Source organism: Callospermophilus lateralis, chromosome 7 (genome assembly GCF_048772815.1).
Source record: "Callospermophilus lateralis isolate mCalLat2 chromosome 7, mCalLat2.hap1, whole genome shotgun sequence".
In the NCBI taxonomy this organism is placed as follows: domain Eukaryota; kingdom Metazoa; phylum Chordata; class Mammalia; order Rodentia; family Sciuridae; genus Callospermophilus; species Callospermophilus lateralis.
The window spans coordinates 67,964,947-67,981,520 of NC_135311.1; the positions used below are offsets into that span (position 1 = coordinate 67,964,947).

The 16,574-nt window shown below is 37.5% G+C and overlaps 1 protein-coding gene across 3 annotated transcripts in view; it reads right to left on the reverse strand.

Moving 5' to 3' along the window:
• Lrrc8d (leucine rich repeat containing 8 VRAC subunit D) overlaps positions 1-16,574 on the reverse strand; it is a 112,752-nt gene that overhangs the window by 68,891 nt on the left and 27,287 nt on the right. Inside the window, exon 3 of one of the 3 annotated variants that reach the window (XM_076863542.1) lies at positions 997-1,092. The exons of the other annotated variants lie outside the window; for them this stretch is intronic. The gene's annotated coding sequence lies outside the window, so the exon portion shown is untranslated. The remainder of the gene's footprint in view (positions 1-996; positions 1,093-16,574) is intronic. 3 annotated transcript variants of the gene reach the window in all.

The window sequence follows — 16,574 nt, forward strand, 5'->3', positions numbered from 1 at the left end:
ATATATTTAACCACTTTATTGATAATTAATATAATGTACCATTAATTACATGAACTCAATCTATACTTGGATCCCAATTAATAACATTTTTTTTTTTTAATTTTTACTGTGCTGGGGATTGAACCCATGGCTTTACACAGGCAAGGCAACATCTTCACATTTTTGTCAAAAAAAATTACCATAGGTGATTTGGCTTTGGCAAAACAGCACTCATCATATAAATATTCATGTGAATTTTAAAGTATTGTTTGTACTTACTTGTGATGTTTCAAATGATTTCATAACTGCTGTAAGTATACATGTTATCTATTTCATGTCTGTACATATTAGGTACAACTAAGCAAAGCTAATGTATATCAACAAAAGGGGTTTCCTGTAAACTTCTTTAATGGCAAGAAATTCATTCACAGGCTGTTTGATAATTACTACAAGTAATAATATGGAAGTGATTTGGATCATGTTCATTTGTTCAAAAAACATTTGAGATCCTACTGTGAGCCAGGGTGAGTGGGGAACAAGACAGACATATTAAAGCTCTTGTGGGACTTAAATCTACTAGAAAAGGCAAATAAATATAACATGTGTCCTGTTGTTCATGGGAACAACAGACAGACCTGATCCAGCTTAGGGGTCAAAGAAAACTTGAAGGATATGACATTTAAATTAAAGACAAAAGAGAAGGAGTTGGCCAGACAAAGCAGCAGAAGGGGAGAGAGAGTGCTAAGGTCGAGACACACCCTGTGCAAAGGCTTGTGGTCACAAAGCAGATCAGAAGCACAGAAAGAGGTTCTGTGTGGCTGTAAGTGAACAGTGGGGGTGGAGGGAGGCGACAGCTCTAGACTGGAGATGGAGGCAGGGACTTCCTCTAGGAGGGTTCTGAGATTTTCTTAAGGAGTCTGGTTTTTAATGCTTTATAAAGGAATCTTGAGGATAAGGAGTTGTCACTAAGGGCTTTACACAGCTCATGACTTCTTGCATATTTTGCTCCATACCAACCTGAGGCTTCAATGTATAGAGGGCACCAGAGCTCAGAGGCAAGGAAGGCAGCGGCAGACAGTTGCCAGTAGTCCAGGCCAGATTCCAGGGTCACAACTGGAGGAAGCATATTGGGAAAATTCAAGGGATTATCAGATAAAGTGAAGAAATTAAGTTTAAGACAAAAATTTAGAAGACTTGGCAATTCAGTACAGTGGGAATTACGGAAAATGCTCAAGTAGTTAACCTGTGGACAGTGGTATCTTTCACAAGATGGAAGTATTACAAATCCTTGGATATTGAGGACCACCTACATTCAAAGACAGCTTTGTACAAGTTGTTTGAAAGAAATACTTTTGTTTTCCTTGCTAGTTCATATCTCTGATCCATTATGAAGTTTTTTTTTTTAAAAAAAAAAAAAAAAAACAAAAACACTATGACTTGCATAATCACTCACACCCAGAGGCGGCAATATTCAAAACAAGTCTGTGTTCTCTCTGGAAATTCTTGGTTCAAAGACAAAAAACAGAGAACAGACAAATCTTTTGATCCTCACTACTGACATGGTGCTTCACTGCAAACCCAGGCACTACTTAAGACCTTTCTTTGATGGGACAATGGCAAGAGCTCAAGGCGTAACAGGCATTTAAATTTAAGAGACTCAACCTCTGCACTTGGTACCATAGGAACAGGGATTTAAATATCAAAAGAACCCACTCAAGTTCAAGTGACCGGTGCACCTGGTGAAATTTAACCCAGCATAAAACCTCTCCACACAAATTCATAATTTCCTAAAAAAAAACAAAACAACTCTGGGAAAATTTTCCCATGACCCCTCCCCCTCAGGATCATTTTTAATATTTCAAAAATGCTTAAAAAACCGGAACAAAGCAATTTTAAAATCTCAAAGGGTCAGAGCAACTGGAATTAGTTTAAGAATGCATTATACATGAAAGACACCAGGGCTTTCTTTATAAACAGGGCATCTTCTTCACACTAAAGCACAAGAAAACAAAGGAAGAACTAAACTAACACAGACCACAGAAAATATCACATGAAAGGAAATTCATGTCTGGCCTAGCCTGCAACAGTAAGATCTCAAATAAACAGGCTTCGTCTACATGGGCTTCCTAAAAACAAGAAGTAGAAAAAGGAGAAGCCCAATAATTTTTGGCATGAGGAAAATGAGACAGGAGAACTTTAGTAATATTCCAGGTTGTTAGGGTTATAAACAAGGCAAACAGGGGCAGAGGGTCCTGGGAACCCTCCCCTGTCCTGTTTGCATGATCTCCTTTCTGGGTCCTTCCTCTTCCTTCAGGGGCCACAGACAGGAAGACTACTTACATGAGTGATGATGTATGTCATTTATTCCATACTTGTGTGGCAGATACTATGCAAAGTTCTAAATGTTTTAGAAATAACCCACCAAATCCTCATAACAACCCTACAAGGCGGGCACTATTATTACTCTTCTTTTACATACGGGCAACTGAAGCAGGCTGGACAACTTGCCCAGAGTCAAGCAGCTAGTAAGCGATACGATACAGCTGACGTCTGAACCCACTCCATCATCTGACTATGGAGCTCCTGAAGTTACTTAAATGATCTTTTTCATCTCCTATATTCTTACACTTTCTTTAAATGAGGATCTGTAACTTTTCTAATAACAAAGAACTAAAATACCACTTTTATTTTGAAAAAGCAAAACAAAAAATGAATAGAATCAAAGGTCTTAAATATTTCATCCATGAAATCACAGGGAAAATGTGTCTGATCTGCTAAAAGCCAAGAGACTAGACCAGATGACCACTGGCTCATTTGTCACATAAGATCTTCAATTCCACACCTTTGCTCTCCCAGCACACAGGCAGCAAGGGGAGTGGAGAACACAGTGAAGGGCAGCAATTACTACATGTGCTCTGGAGAACACACCCTGGATCCAGTTTCCCTTTACAAGCTGTATAACCTAGAACAAGTTGCTTTAGTTTTGCCAGCCTGTTTTCTCCCCTGACAAATGGGTACAGTTAGACCAGTCTGCTAGAGGAGACACATGAAGCCTTAAAAATACAACAGTGGTGGGGGGCTGGGGTTGTGACTCAGTGGAAGAGTACTTGCCTAGCATGTGTGGGGGATTTGATTCTCAGCACATTAAAAAATAAAGATAACGTGTCCATCTACAATTAAAAAAAAAAAAAAAAAAACACATACACAACAGTGTCCAGCATAGAGTAAGAGGTCAAAAAGTGATGATCATTGAAGAAAGAAATTGTCCAAATAAATACTTGCTTATGTAGATATTCCTGGGCTTTGGCAACCAAATAAACCAAACTTTTCATGAAGTCATCAAATGTGGACAAAAGAAAGAATGTAAAAATAAGGAAAGTTTTCCATTAATGCCTTAGTAAGCTGTTAGTCTTAGGATAGAGAACATTCTTGAGCCAAGAAAAATGACTCCTATGCTTAGTAGCTAGAATGTTGGTGCTGCACAGGGAAGTAAGAAAATACTAGCGTTAGCTGCAGGTCCCTGATTTGCCCTTTCTAACATAAAGAGTTATAAAAAACAAGTCTCTTCATTGCTCTGATTCTCCATTTCATTATGGAAATCATTGCATTGCATGACCCCAAAAATTCCTTCTAGCTCTAATAATTTGTATTTCTCTAATGACATAACCAGTTCTCTTTCAGTCATAAAGTATGTACTAATGAGATTCTATCATACTTCTAAAAGATATCACTCTGCCAATAAGTGGATCTTCAGAGTTCATAATGACTAAAATTCTATGTTGCTTCTGTAGTACTTTTAGCTACTCCACAAAGTTATGTTAAATGTTCCTCTTAAAGAAAATGAATGCTTCTGGCCCTCCTGGACCTGATATTCTTCTTTCTCAAATACAACATTTGCAATTACAATCCTGGCTCCAAAACAGAAACTTAGAGTGAAAAAAGAAAAAACTAAAGCATTACCAACGTAGATTTCTATTCCATAAATCCTTGTATAAAAAGATTTTTCCCTAAACACATCCAACTCCAAACTGATACTTTCATGACCCCTCATCTATGGGGCAGAAAGTGGTACAGCAGAAGCCCACAGGAAGCTAACACAGCAGTGCATGTCTTCGGAGTCATCAAAGGGTCACAGAGAATCAATCCCTGACCACTGACTTGCTTGGGTATAAGACATTGAAGGTGTCTTGCACCACGGGGTAGACCTAAGGCATACACTGAGAAGAGGACAACAAAAAGTGAGAAAATCAGAATTATTAAAAGTGCTACAAGAATGAGAAGACAGAAAAAGGGAGGACAGAGGGAAAGGAAAAGGGCACAAAATGAAAAACCACAGAATCACCATCATCTGGAAGGAGAACTACACAGCGCTTTCTTTGCATGTGTTAAATTCACACAAGAGTCTTCACATCATTTTTCCTTTTATTTTTATTTTTTTTAAAATATTTATTTTTTAGTTGTAGTTGAACACAATACTTTTATTTTATTTATTTTTATGTGGTGCCGAGGATGGAACCCAGGGCCTCGCACATGCTAGGTGATTGCTCTACCGCTGAGCCACAACCCCAGGCCCTTGCCCTTCTTTTAAAGAGGAGAGAACCGAGACTTGGGGGAAGTCAGCTTATTCTCCTAGGGTCACAAAGCTAGGATGGGGAAGAGATGGTATTTTACATGAGTTTTCCCCATACACTGCTCCTCAATGAATGGTATATATACTCCCTGTGACCTCTGAGGCCGCTGCTGGCCCAGCCTTCCATGGAAGTTTCTTTTTTTTTTTTTAAAGAGAGAGTGGGGGGGATAGAGAGAGAGAGAGAGAGAGAGAGAGAGAGGGAGAGAGGGAGAGAGAGAGAGAGAGAGAGAGAGAGAGAATTTTTTAATATTTATTTTTTTTAGTTCTCGGTGGACACAACATCTTTGTATGTGGTGCTGAGGATCGAACCTGGGCCGCACGCATGCCAGGCGAGCGCGCTACCGCTTGAGCCACATCCCCAGCCCCTCATGGAAGTTTCCAAAGTGCCTGGGGGCTCTTGTCAGCCTCCCAATTCTATCATTTTGAAGGACATTTATTCCTCAGATAAAGCAAATATCTGTCTCCCAACAACATCCGTTGCCTGCACTCAGGATCATCATCACATGGTGGCTAACAAGGTTTCTTGTCAAAGCCCTTATCAATAATTTCAAAAGATAAAATGGAGAGTATTAAAAGAATTAAGGAAAATCTCAAAAGTATCCCTTTAAAAAAAAATGAACTTAGTGATATAGTTAAGAGCTCTAGGACTGGTAAACTTACCAAGGAGAAAGATGAAGGTGGGCCTGTCTTTGGTTAGTTATTTCATGGAGGATGATATATATTTAAGAAAAAAAAATTAATTAGGTTTTATCATAAAAATGTTAATATAAAGAGTTATTGATTTAAGACATATCAGAGAGTGCATAGGTTTCTATGTCTTCCAGAAGAGCTTAAATAGCTATTTTCTTTATATGGAAGATATGAGCCTAAGGTAAAATAGGAGATCCTTCACCTACCAAGTGATCCGAATGACCTTCAACTCAAACTAACTACTTGACTTTTAGGCCCCAGACACAAACTGGAATAATACTTGGCCAAGAATATTTTGATATTATTATAAAATGTTGCTTTTGGGCCTTATTGTCCCACAAAATACACTATTCATATAGAATTAAAGACTTAAAAAGGGAAATTCATTTATGCAAATAAATATCTTATATATTTTATATATCACATGTAACTATTAAAAACTGTACATTTTTAGTGCTCAGTATTTTTACAGGGTACTTTCAAAGTAATTTTTGTCATTTAAAAATCTTCACTTCACTGTTTATAATGCAGTGCTGTAATATCTAGATCTCACACTGGGCATTTGTGGCAAAGCTAACCACAAGCTCTCACTTTTTTCAATGAGCAAATGATTGAACATGCAGAGGAATCATCATGAAATAAATGGATGAAAAGGCAAGTAGAAATTAGAGCCTGCCAATCTTTTCCTAAGAGTAGCTATTAAAGCATTATGGTTTACATTATAAAAGCAAAGATAACCTATTATGCTACCTGTTCTTTTCGGGTGAAAGCGCAGGGTTGTACATAATCCTGTTTCCCCCGTATTTAAAATAATGAGAGGATTATTTCTTTCCTCCATTCACAGTCCTTAGCCCCGAACCATTCTCACTCAAGTAATTTTCACAGCTGCACCTGAGGAGCAAGAGGCAAACAGAATTCTACACTTCAAATTTCAGCAAGTTAAAAACAGAGGAAGAGACTGAAGGCACCAAGGCTGTCACAGGTAAATGCTTGGAGACAGGAGCTAAGATAGTAACAGTCTCTGGACTGTCATCACTATCCCTCTGCTGATACCACCCTCCATGTCAAGTTCCTCATTTGGAAATAAGTAAGAAAAAGAAGTCAAATTACCTACTCTTACTTGCTACAATTTATAGTACAAATTCTATTTGTAGTCTACTGAATACTACAAATAGAATTTGTACTATAAATAATAAAAATTCAGTAACATCTTAAGATTATCTTCATAAGTATCTTAGACACTTGACTTTTGGCTGCTGTAATTCTTGTAAAATAACATCAAAAGTGAGAATTAAATTTTACTCATATCCCTTAAGTAGCAATTGTTTATATTTTTGTGTTCCCTTCAAAATTTGCATGAACTTTAACATAGTTGCAATAATCAGTGTAGTGTGAATAAATACTTTTTATATTTATTTCATACATTCTTCTGATTGTTTTTATTTATATCAAAATGTCAACTTCTGTAGCTCAGTGGCAAAGTGCTTGCCTAGCATGCATGAGGCACTGGGTTCGATTCTCAGCACCACATAAAAATTAACATATAAAATAAAGGCATTCTGTCCATCTACAACTACTAAAAAAAATTAAGAACAAAAAAAAAATGACTATTACCTCGTCGCTTAGAATCAGTGAAACGCCCTTGCTCCAATAATAAAATACATTAAAATGGAGATATATAATTTTCCATCTAGAAATACAGGAAGAAAAAGGCATTTGCTTTTATAGACTCCTTTCTTTCAGAAGACTTGAAGTCACTTGTAATTTGTTTATTTCAATGCCACAGGCAAGCAACAAAACATAATAGTCCTAATTTTACAGGCTAACAAACTAGTATTTATAAAATTTATGACTTTCTTGATAACACAATGGAAGTTACTTAGTACTAAAACCGTATTTTTAAAAAATCAAAAACACTATTTCACTGGTTTGCTACTTTCTTAAACCTTCGTTTGGGTTTGGTTTATACCATGTCCATGTTTAGATAATGAGGCAGCCCCTAAAAATCACTGTGTTAACAGGAATATTCAGAGGTAAAATAATTATCTAGATAGTGACAGCTATACTCTAATCAATCCAGCCTAGTTTGAATGGACTAATTGGGTGGTAACAGTAGGCAGGTGGGGTGTGCTTGGAGGAGGTAGGTCACGTGCGCATACCTCGGGGCCTGACACCCCCTCCTGACTCCTCTATGAGCTGAGCAGCTTTTCTCTGCCATGTCCTTCTGCCATGTGCTGTGTCACCTTGGGCCCAGAGCAATGGAGTCAGTCATTTATGGACTGAGACCTCTGAAACTGTGAGCCCCAAATAAACTTTTGCTACTCTTAGTTGTTCTTGTTGAGTATTCTGCTCACAGTCACGCAAAACCTCCTTCAAACACAATGTAAACCCAAATAAATTCAAAAGATATAAGTCACATGGCAAAAACAGTAATGGTAATTTTTTCTTGTAGCCTACAAGAGGCCCAAGTGCCTCAATATTGAGCTGGACCAACAGCCGCACATGAAGCATCTCTTCACCAATTGTTCTCATCTCCCCCAGCATCTCCTCTCCACCCTGCCACAAAGAACAGCAAACCAAAACCTATCACAAGTTGTTTAAAAGCTTTACTTTACACTAGTTTTCAAGTGCTCTTCTTCTGTTCATTAGTTTTTTGAAAGATAGTGAAGAAGCATAAAGAAGTTCCACATGAGGGAAAACCTTAGTTATGAAGACAGAGGGTTTGAAGCACTCTGTATTAACAAGTTTTATGCCAAGCCCAGAGTGAACTGTTTCCCAGGTCATTGTCAGGATTCACTGCTCTGTATGCTCAGAAGAACAGGAGAGGGTTGACAGTCTTTCCAGTGGAAGGTGCAAAGCAGCCAAATCTCTCTTCCCTGCTGGGGATTGCAGGCTGTTGAGAGACTATGTGCTTACTCCAAGTTAGAAAGAATCAGGGTGTAAAGTTTAGATTCAGAGGACATTTTCAGTTTGTTTTGCTGTAATCTGCCTCTTGGTTCTTTTTAAAAATGAAAAGAGCTCTGTTGTTTCTGATTATAAAAGTAAGTTCTGCTTTTAAAATCAGATAATACTTATACTTTTAAAATCAGATAATACAGAAGACTATAAAAACATAAAGCAAAAATCAGCTATTATTCTACCAATCATTGATAACCACCCTTAATATCTTGGTGTACATACTTCCAATTTTTTTTCTATGCAATATATATACACAAACATTACTATTTTTTTTCCCCTTGAAAAATTGAAATCAGTTGAAAACTCTGGGGCAACCATTAAAAGTTTTTTTTTTTTTTTGGCTTTTTTTCTTTTGATGCTGGGGACTGAACCCAGGGTTTCATACATTTGAGACAAGTGCTCTACCACTGAGCTATATCCCCAACCAAAACTTTTTTAAAGTAAGTATAATTGGTATGCTGAGATAAAAGGGAATTCTATAAACTATTCACTTAAAAATCACAGAAGGCAGAAGAAGATGGGGGTGTGGGAATGGAAACAAAGAGCAAATGCAATAAATAAACAGAAAACAACTACAAACTCAGTAGATGTTAATTCAATTCTATCAAGTCACTTCAAATACAAATCATCTAAATATATCAACTAAAAGCTCAGACTGTTGGGTAGGATAAAAAAAACCCAAATATGTGATGTGTACAAGAGACCCACTTTGAATATAAAGACTTAGGTTAAAATAAAGGGACTGAGAAAGACACAGATCCTAAGCTTCATGCTTACACTGCATTGAGATCTGCTCTCTTGCCTTTAATCTCCCTTCCCTCTTCCCTTCCTTCCTTCCCCCCTCTCTCTCCTTGTTCCCCTACCCCCACCCCTCTTCTGCTGGGGATCAAACACAGGGCTTCATGCATGCTAAGCATATACTCTACCACTGAGCTACACCCCCAGCTCCCAACCTTTACTCGAAAGACTAGTTAAAAAAAAAAAAAAAATTATTCTAACAAGAAATTCTAAAAGTTCTCAATGTATTCAGAATCTTCCCAACATAAACACTGTCCAATATTTCAAAATGTTGACCTATTTTACACCATTTGGGGAAAAAAGAATCACATATTATTTGGCACAAATTAATGACAGATGAAAAATGAATGCATATATTTCTCCCTCATCTTGCCTGTTCCCTACAAATATGAATCTGCCAACTTCCTTTCTTTAAAACAGGCTTTCCTATCATGTTTCTAGAAATAGATGAATATTAATGTGCGCATTTCTACACACACACATAACCCAACAGAATTCCTGTAGGAGATTCTATTTTCAATGCAGTTCAGTGTCTGAGCTGCTGAACTTCTCCTACTAGCACAGCTATGAAATAATTTACTGAACTAGTGAATTTAAATTAAAGTTTAGATGGTGAATGGATGCAGGAAATCAGCTGGTTGTCCTCTGTTCTTCCTAAATTTAATGCTCAAGAAGGGTATTTTCCACTGCTTCATGTTCATACAAATCAAATACACCTTGGCAACAAATTCTTGGAATTTAACACTAAATAGCCAACATTTATGCTAAGTCCATTTTAAATATGCTCAAGATGCATTTCTGAGTTGTACATATACTTTCTGATGCCTCATACCCAAAACAACAACAACAAAACTACATTAGACTTGGTTTTCTGGGTTAGAAAAATGACTGAAAATTTCCCATTATGTGATCATGCTGGAATCTTTGATCTCTACTTCTCCGAGTTCATAGTCAGGCTACTTCGTTTATTTTGAGAAAGCAAATCCTTCCTGTTGTTTCTCAGGAAATGGAAGAACACGTTTATAGACTACATTTTAACTTCAAGTTTAAAGGGTTTTAATTTTTAAACTATGTTTTACTTTGAAGAATATCGAATTATGTGGAGAAATTAAGACTTTCATTAAGAAAATAGAGCAGGTGGGTGAAGAGAGAATAGTATTCTCAGACTTCTGAAGAGGGTGAATTCTGTAAAAATGTCTCACAAAAATTATGACACCCTGTTACTTCCTGTGAAAATTTTTCCAAGCATTAAGTTGTATAATAGCGGAATGAGGGAAAAAGGAAATGCTGAGGCTTCTCCAGAATCTGTGAGAGTAGGGACAAAGATTCGAGGCTCACTGCTTAAAAGAGTGCCCTTTCACCTGCCTGGGCTTGTTAAATTATTACAGTGATCTCTGGAGCCACTTAACCTGACCTGGATTTACCTTTAATGCCAGCCACACCTCTGGGGTTTTTAAAATGTTATTCCTATTCTTTGAAGAGCAGTAAATGGTTAAACAGCTTGCAGAGTACACCCTCTAAAGGAGCAGAGCAGAACCAACTCAACAGAGAGAGGAAGTCTTGCCAACTTTTCTGATTTCTCTATGGCCAAAGAAACTCTAGGTGTGTGAATTAAGGAAGGTGCTGAACATACTCAGGCTTCTGCAATAGGTCAATTCTCTTCCATAAAAACAGCACACTTTTAATGGAGAGGGGAAATGGAGCCCGGTGAAAGGAAAATACAGATGGAAACAAGACCAAGATGAAAGTAAAACTCTCCCCTCCCTTACAAAATGTCATCTGTGACCAGTGATTTATCAAGGAACCACGTGACACAGCAGGTGGGGCGCGGGGCAGATCTACTCATTTACCTCAAGTGCAGCTTTTACCACAGCTTCCCACTCCTGTCTGTCTCCTTTTCTGACTCGTGACCTCTCTCCAACTGCCACAAGCAGCCACAAAGCATCCACCTGGGCACCATTATCTGACAGCTGAAACTGACCCAAGAGCTGCTATCGGAAGAACCCCTGGGAAATAAATGACAGCCATCTAGCTCATCTTTTTTAGGCACCCTTTTTGTCTGATGATATACACATCTCACAGAAGTTCTGAAAGCTATATGAGCCTTGGGAAAACTGAGGCCCAGAAGATTAGATCACCTTCCTAAGAGTAGAACTCAAGTTCTCTAACGTTCAACCTCCTGTTCCTCTGTCCTCCTTCTCCTCCCTTCCCCCCAGATCTTTAAGCTTCCTTGAATCGCTGACTTATGATGTTTCAGGCAAGGCCTGTGTGTTCTATTTTAAAAGTTCATTCATATTAATCATATTACTCTATCAAGCAGGAAAAAAAAAATCCACCATCAACATCCATTCCCACTGACAGAGCTCCAAGGGGCCCTCAGCTATGCACAACTCTCACCTCCATCTGTAGCCTCCTTTTTCCTAAGTTAACTGTTACTAACTTTCAGCAGCCTCCTCAAGGCATCTACCTCATCCTCAGCTCATTTCATCTCCACCTTTTCTGAGAACACCCAGCCTTCAGGATATGAATTCTTGCAACTTCCTTCCCACTCACTATCTATACCCTCATCTATAGTCACACAGACTCTTTCTCCTCAACTGTTCCAAAGGAGTAAATGTCCCAATTCCCGAGACAACCCCTTTTGAGCATGTCTGCGCTCCTGAACCTGGCCTCCTTATCTTTCTAAAACTTCCTCTATTAGTTAGTCCCTCTTCTACCTGTGGTCACCTCCTCTTCACTCTTTTCAACCAAAGTGTAAGCTCCAGTCACCATCTCACCCAACACACCAGTCTCTCTTCACAAACATGCACATGCGTAAACGTACACACTCTCTGATCCCCCTTCTCATCTCCTACTTTCATCACCCGACAATCCAGCTTTAGACTTTAGAACTCACCTAACTACCAACTGAATACCTGATTGCCAAATCCAATGTCCTTTATTCTCTTCGCTCCAACTGACCTCCCTGAGTCCTCTGACAAATGTACAGTTGCTCGCTATTTACTCCCTGGGTGACTTGGTAAGTTGCTTACTTGAGCTTTAGATACCGTGTCTGTAAAAGACAGTAACAATGATCACTTCAGGGGGGAATGTCGACATGAAATATGGAAATAAAATTTAAAATATAGGGTGCTGAATATTATTTTTATTTCTAGATTTTCTTGATTCTTGCTAACTCCTCTCCACGTGTCTGCTCAGTCTTTGATCCTTTAGGGGTCCCTACAGGATCTCAACCACATTCACGGCTCTCAGTCACTTCCCAATTCATACCTAAAACTGACTTTCTCTCCTGAGACCCAGACTTCTGAAACTCAACAGAATACCCCACAGACACCCCAACTTCACCTCAAGTTGGACCCACTATTCTCTCCAATCTTGTTCCTTTTAAGTTTTTATCCTCACTAGCTACACCCTTAGACAGTGAATCTTCCAACCAGAAAACCCAACAGTCATCCTACTTCTTCTTTCTTCTTATTCTTCTCCCTCTTTTTATGTAGTTAGGAGCCAATTCTTTCTCCTAAACATCTCTTAAGTCCATCTTCTCCTCTCCTTTTTCACAACTGAAGCTTCGGTTTTGGTCCTCATTAATTCTGCCTAGATTACTGGGGTTGGCCCTGGACTTCCCTGCTATCAGGAAAGCTTCATCAGTTTCAGCCTAGTTTTGTCCAAGTGTACTTTGCTCCAGTTTGTTCTCAGCTTTTCCACATATCTTAAGACAATGATTTGAGCATTTATTTTACCTCTGATGAAGCCACAATGCTGTAAGGATAAAGTTCACATTTCCAGAAGTGTAATGCATGGTCCCAGATGCAGGCTGGACCAAGAATTCAAACCCAGAGGTGCCTCCAACTTCTTCTCTCCGCACCACAACCTCTCTAATCCAATCACTCATACTCCATGTTTCTCACACACTGAGCTCTTTCGGGCTTTGAATCTGAGCTGTTTATTCTATCTGGGCTACTTTTCTTCTGCTTAACTTGGTAAGTAATCCTAACCCTTTAACGGCACCAATATCACCTCATTTAGGAATTCTCTCCTCACAAATAAGAACATACCATTCTTTCCTTTGTGTCCCACTCTTTACTGCCTATCAGAATATATTTCTGGAAAATGTCTTATATTCTAAATTCCAGTTAATGGTTTATGCCTGTATTTTCTGAGGTCAGCCACCTTATGATATTTACTTTGTATCCTCTGAACTTAAAACAATGCTTGGTACATAGGAGGTAGGAGAAACTAAGATTTAACAATTTGGATAAGTAGTCTGGCTGTCAATTATAGTAGAAGAGTTGAATAAGAGAGGAAGTTGGTAGGACAGGTGGATCTCACAGCTAGTTAGGGTAGCACAGAGAATCTGGGTGAAAACTGGGAAACATCCATGTTACGAAGTCCTTAATAAGTATTTAAGTTCAGTCAAATCACTAGCTTAGGCTGTTATAATCAAACTCAGGTGAATACCTACTAAACTGTGTCTAAAGCACAACAGAACAATTCCCATAGCCCAAAGGTATCTATTTTACCTGCATAAGCAGATTTTAAACTCCGCAACATTTCTACATTATAATTTTATCATACTTAATTTAATGCAAGTAAATCTCAGCAGTTAATGAAAAACACTAAAACTCTCTCCTATATCTCTAAAGCAGACAAAAGAAGAAATAAAAATATAGTCTATCAGTCACATGATTCTAAAACTGATAGCTAAGGATAACATCTTTGGCCTACACAAATCTTGTCATGCCATCTATTTTGAGACTGTAATTTGTTTCTCATAGTGATTTCTAATTTATTTGATAAAAAGTCATGTTATATACATTGTACTTTGCACCGCCATGCAAATACCTAGTATCAAATAAAGTAACATCGCATTCAGAGGAGACAGGAGGAAGAATGAAACCCAGTGAACTGAGAACAAATTGGAGCAAAGTACACTTGGACAAAACTAGGCTGAAACTGATGAAGCTTTCCCAATAATAAAAAGACATCTATAATTAACAGGCTTTCAAGAGTATGCACCCACTTATTAGAGCACCACACCTCATAAAACATTCATTCAAAGCCATACCCAGAATGTACCCATAGCTATATAAGCCCATATGGAGCACTGAAAAAAGAAAGTGAAGTCTTTGAAGTGAGACAACACTGCCCTACATAGAGAACTACGTGTGAAGAGGAGCCATAACCACTAAAAAACAAAACAGAAAAAGTAAAAAAAAAAAAAAGTAATGTTAGGAACATTAAAAGTAAATTGTCATCAAATAATTTCAGAATGTTCCCCATTATGTAGACACATATCTGAAAAACACATTTGCAGGTGTAACAGTTACCACACACAAATAAGGGCAAAAAATCTGCCCCCAAATAATCTTGGAGCTGGGGTATAGCTTAGTGGTAGAGTACTTGTGAAACATGCAGAAGGGTCCTATCCCCAGCATCACAAACAAAACAAAAAAACACAAAACACAAAACTTAACACTAAGCCAGACTCAGTGGCACCTTCCTGTAATCCTAGTGGCTTAGGAGGCCGAGACAGGAGGATCGCAAGTTTAAAGCCAGCCTCAGCAAAAAGCAAGGCGTTAAACAAGTCAGTGAGACCCTGTCTCTAAATAAAATACAAAAAAATAGGACTGGGGATGTGGCTCAGTGGCTGAGTGCTCCTCGGTTCAATCCCCAGTACCCAACACCCACCCCTCAGAAAAAACTTCCCAAATTTAAACATTTTTGAACTTTTTAATATACATTAGTATCTCAATCATGTTTATATGATTTTTATATAAATGGTACATGTAATATGAAATCATGCTAATAAATTATAAAAATATATCTGTAAATTTATAAAATTTATATCTTAATATACCATTATTTATAATATTTATTAATATGGCAGTGTATCAAACGCCAGGAGCACACAAACAAATCAACTGAACAACAAACCACTTACATGCTAATAGTAGCACTAAAAATCTGTAAAGAATGAATTATTTGACAATGCTGGGAAAATGACTCAAAATATGACCAGTTCCTTAAGATTAAAAATTGGAATAGTATTTGTACTATTTATTTGAAATTTGAGATACTCAAATCCCAAATAATTTTATAAGATAAAGGATAAGATTAAACCTATAAAGTTAATGAAAGAAAGTGAGACCAGTCACAGGGAATGACTTAAATGACTCAAAATGCACAGACCACAATAATATTAAAAACTGTTGAGTTCAGGGTTGAGGATGTGGCTCAGTGGTACAGCACTTGCCTAGCATGTGTGAAGCCCTAGGTCCCATCCCAGCACTGCCAAAAAGAAAAAAAAAAAAAAAAGAAAGAAAGAAAAAAGAATGTTTTTAATGGAATCAACTCCATTAAAGCTAAAGATTTTTGTTGTTACTGAAAGGCACTCCAAAGTTATCAGAGAAGTGACATACCAGAAGCAAGTATTCGTAATATCTAAAGACAACAAAGAATTAATATCTAGGTTAGTCAGGGAACTCCACAAAAACTCTCCAGGAACTTCTTGCAATAAGCGCAGGAGTGCCAACAGAAAAGTGGGGGATAAAGACATGAAGACAATTCACAGAAAAGGAAAACTGAATAAATGAAAATATCTCTCAACTGCACCAGTAATCTGAAAAAAAGCAAAATTAAACTGAGAACAAATTAAACAAAATTTAAAAAAATAAAAAACTATGTTAATAAAATTAACATCTATCCAGTTGGTAACACCAGGAAATTCGTGAATAAAAAAAGAAATCATTATGCAATATTGGTGGAAGTATAAACTTGCCAACAATTCCTAGTGAAATTAGTATGCATATATTCTATAATCCAGCAATTAATTATGCATGTAGGCAACTATCTCAAGAATCTCTCATGAAGGGTAATAAATTCCATACACCTAAATTTCTTTGGGAAAAAAATGAAAATACATCACATGAAAGTCAAAAATATTTTTGACTTTTTCCTATGCTCATATATGAATACACAACCAGTGTAACTCCACATCATGTACAACCGTAAGAATGGGAATAATTATATTATACTCCATATGTCAAAACTCATTCTTCTGTCATATACATCTAAAAAGAACAAATTTTTTAAAAAGTTGACTCTTTAATGTTCCTAACATCTGCATTTTCTCTATGGGATTAAGTTAACCTTTGCTGAAAAGGTAGATAAGACTAAACCAAGATCACTTCTTTTCATACATTAGGCTAAGGATACAGAACACAGGAAACACAGCAAAGGAAATGTTAAGCTTGTGGGTGGCACATATCTGGGCATGAATCAAGGCCTTGTCCCTGAGACTTGAGTAAGTCATCTCTGCCTGCCTCGGTGTCTTCACATAAAACAAGGTTATAACACACCCTGCACAATATGAAGAAAATTAAACATAATCCACATAAAAGTCTGACAAATAAGAAAAATAGGAAGTCATTTTTTCTTTTTTACCAGATAAAAGAACTATTCTGTTGCTCTGCTTAACCCATCTTAAGCAGAATACAGACTGAACAGTTTTAACAGCAGG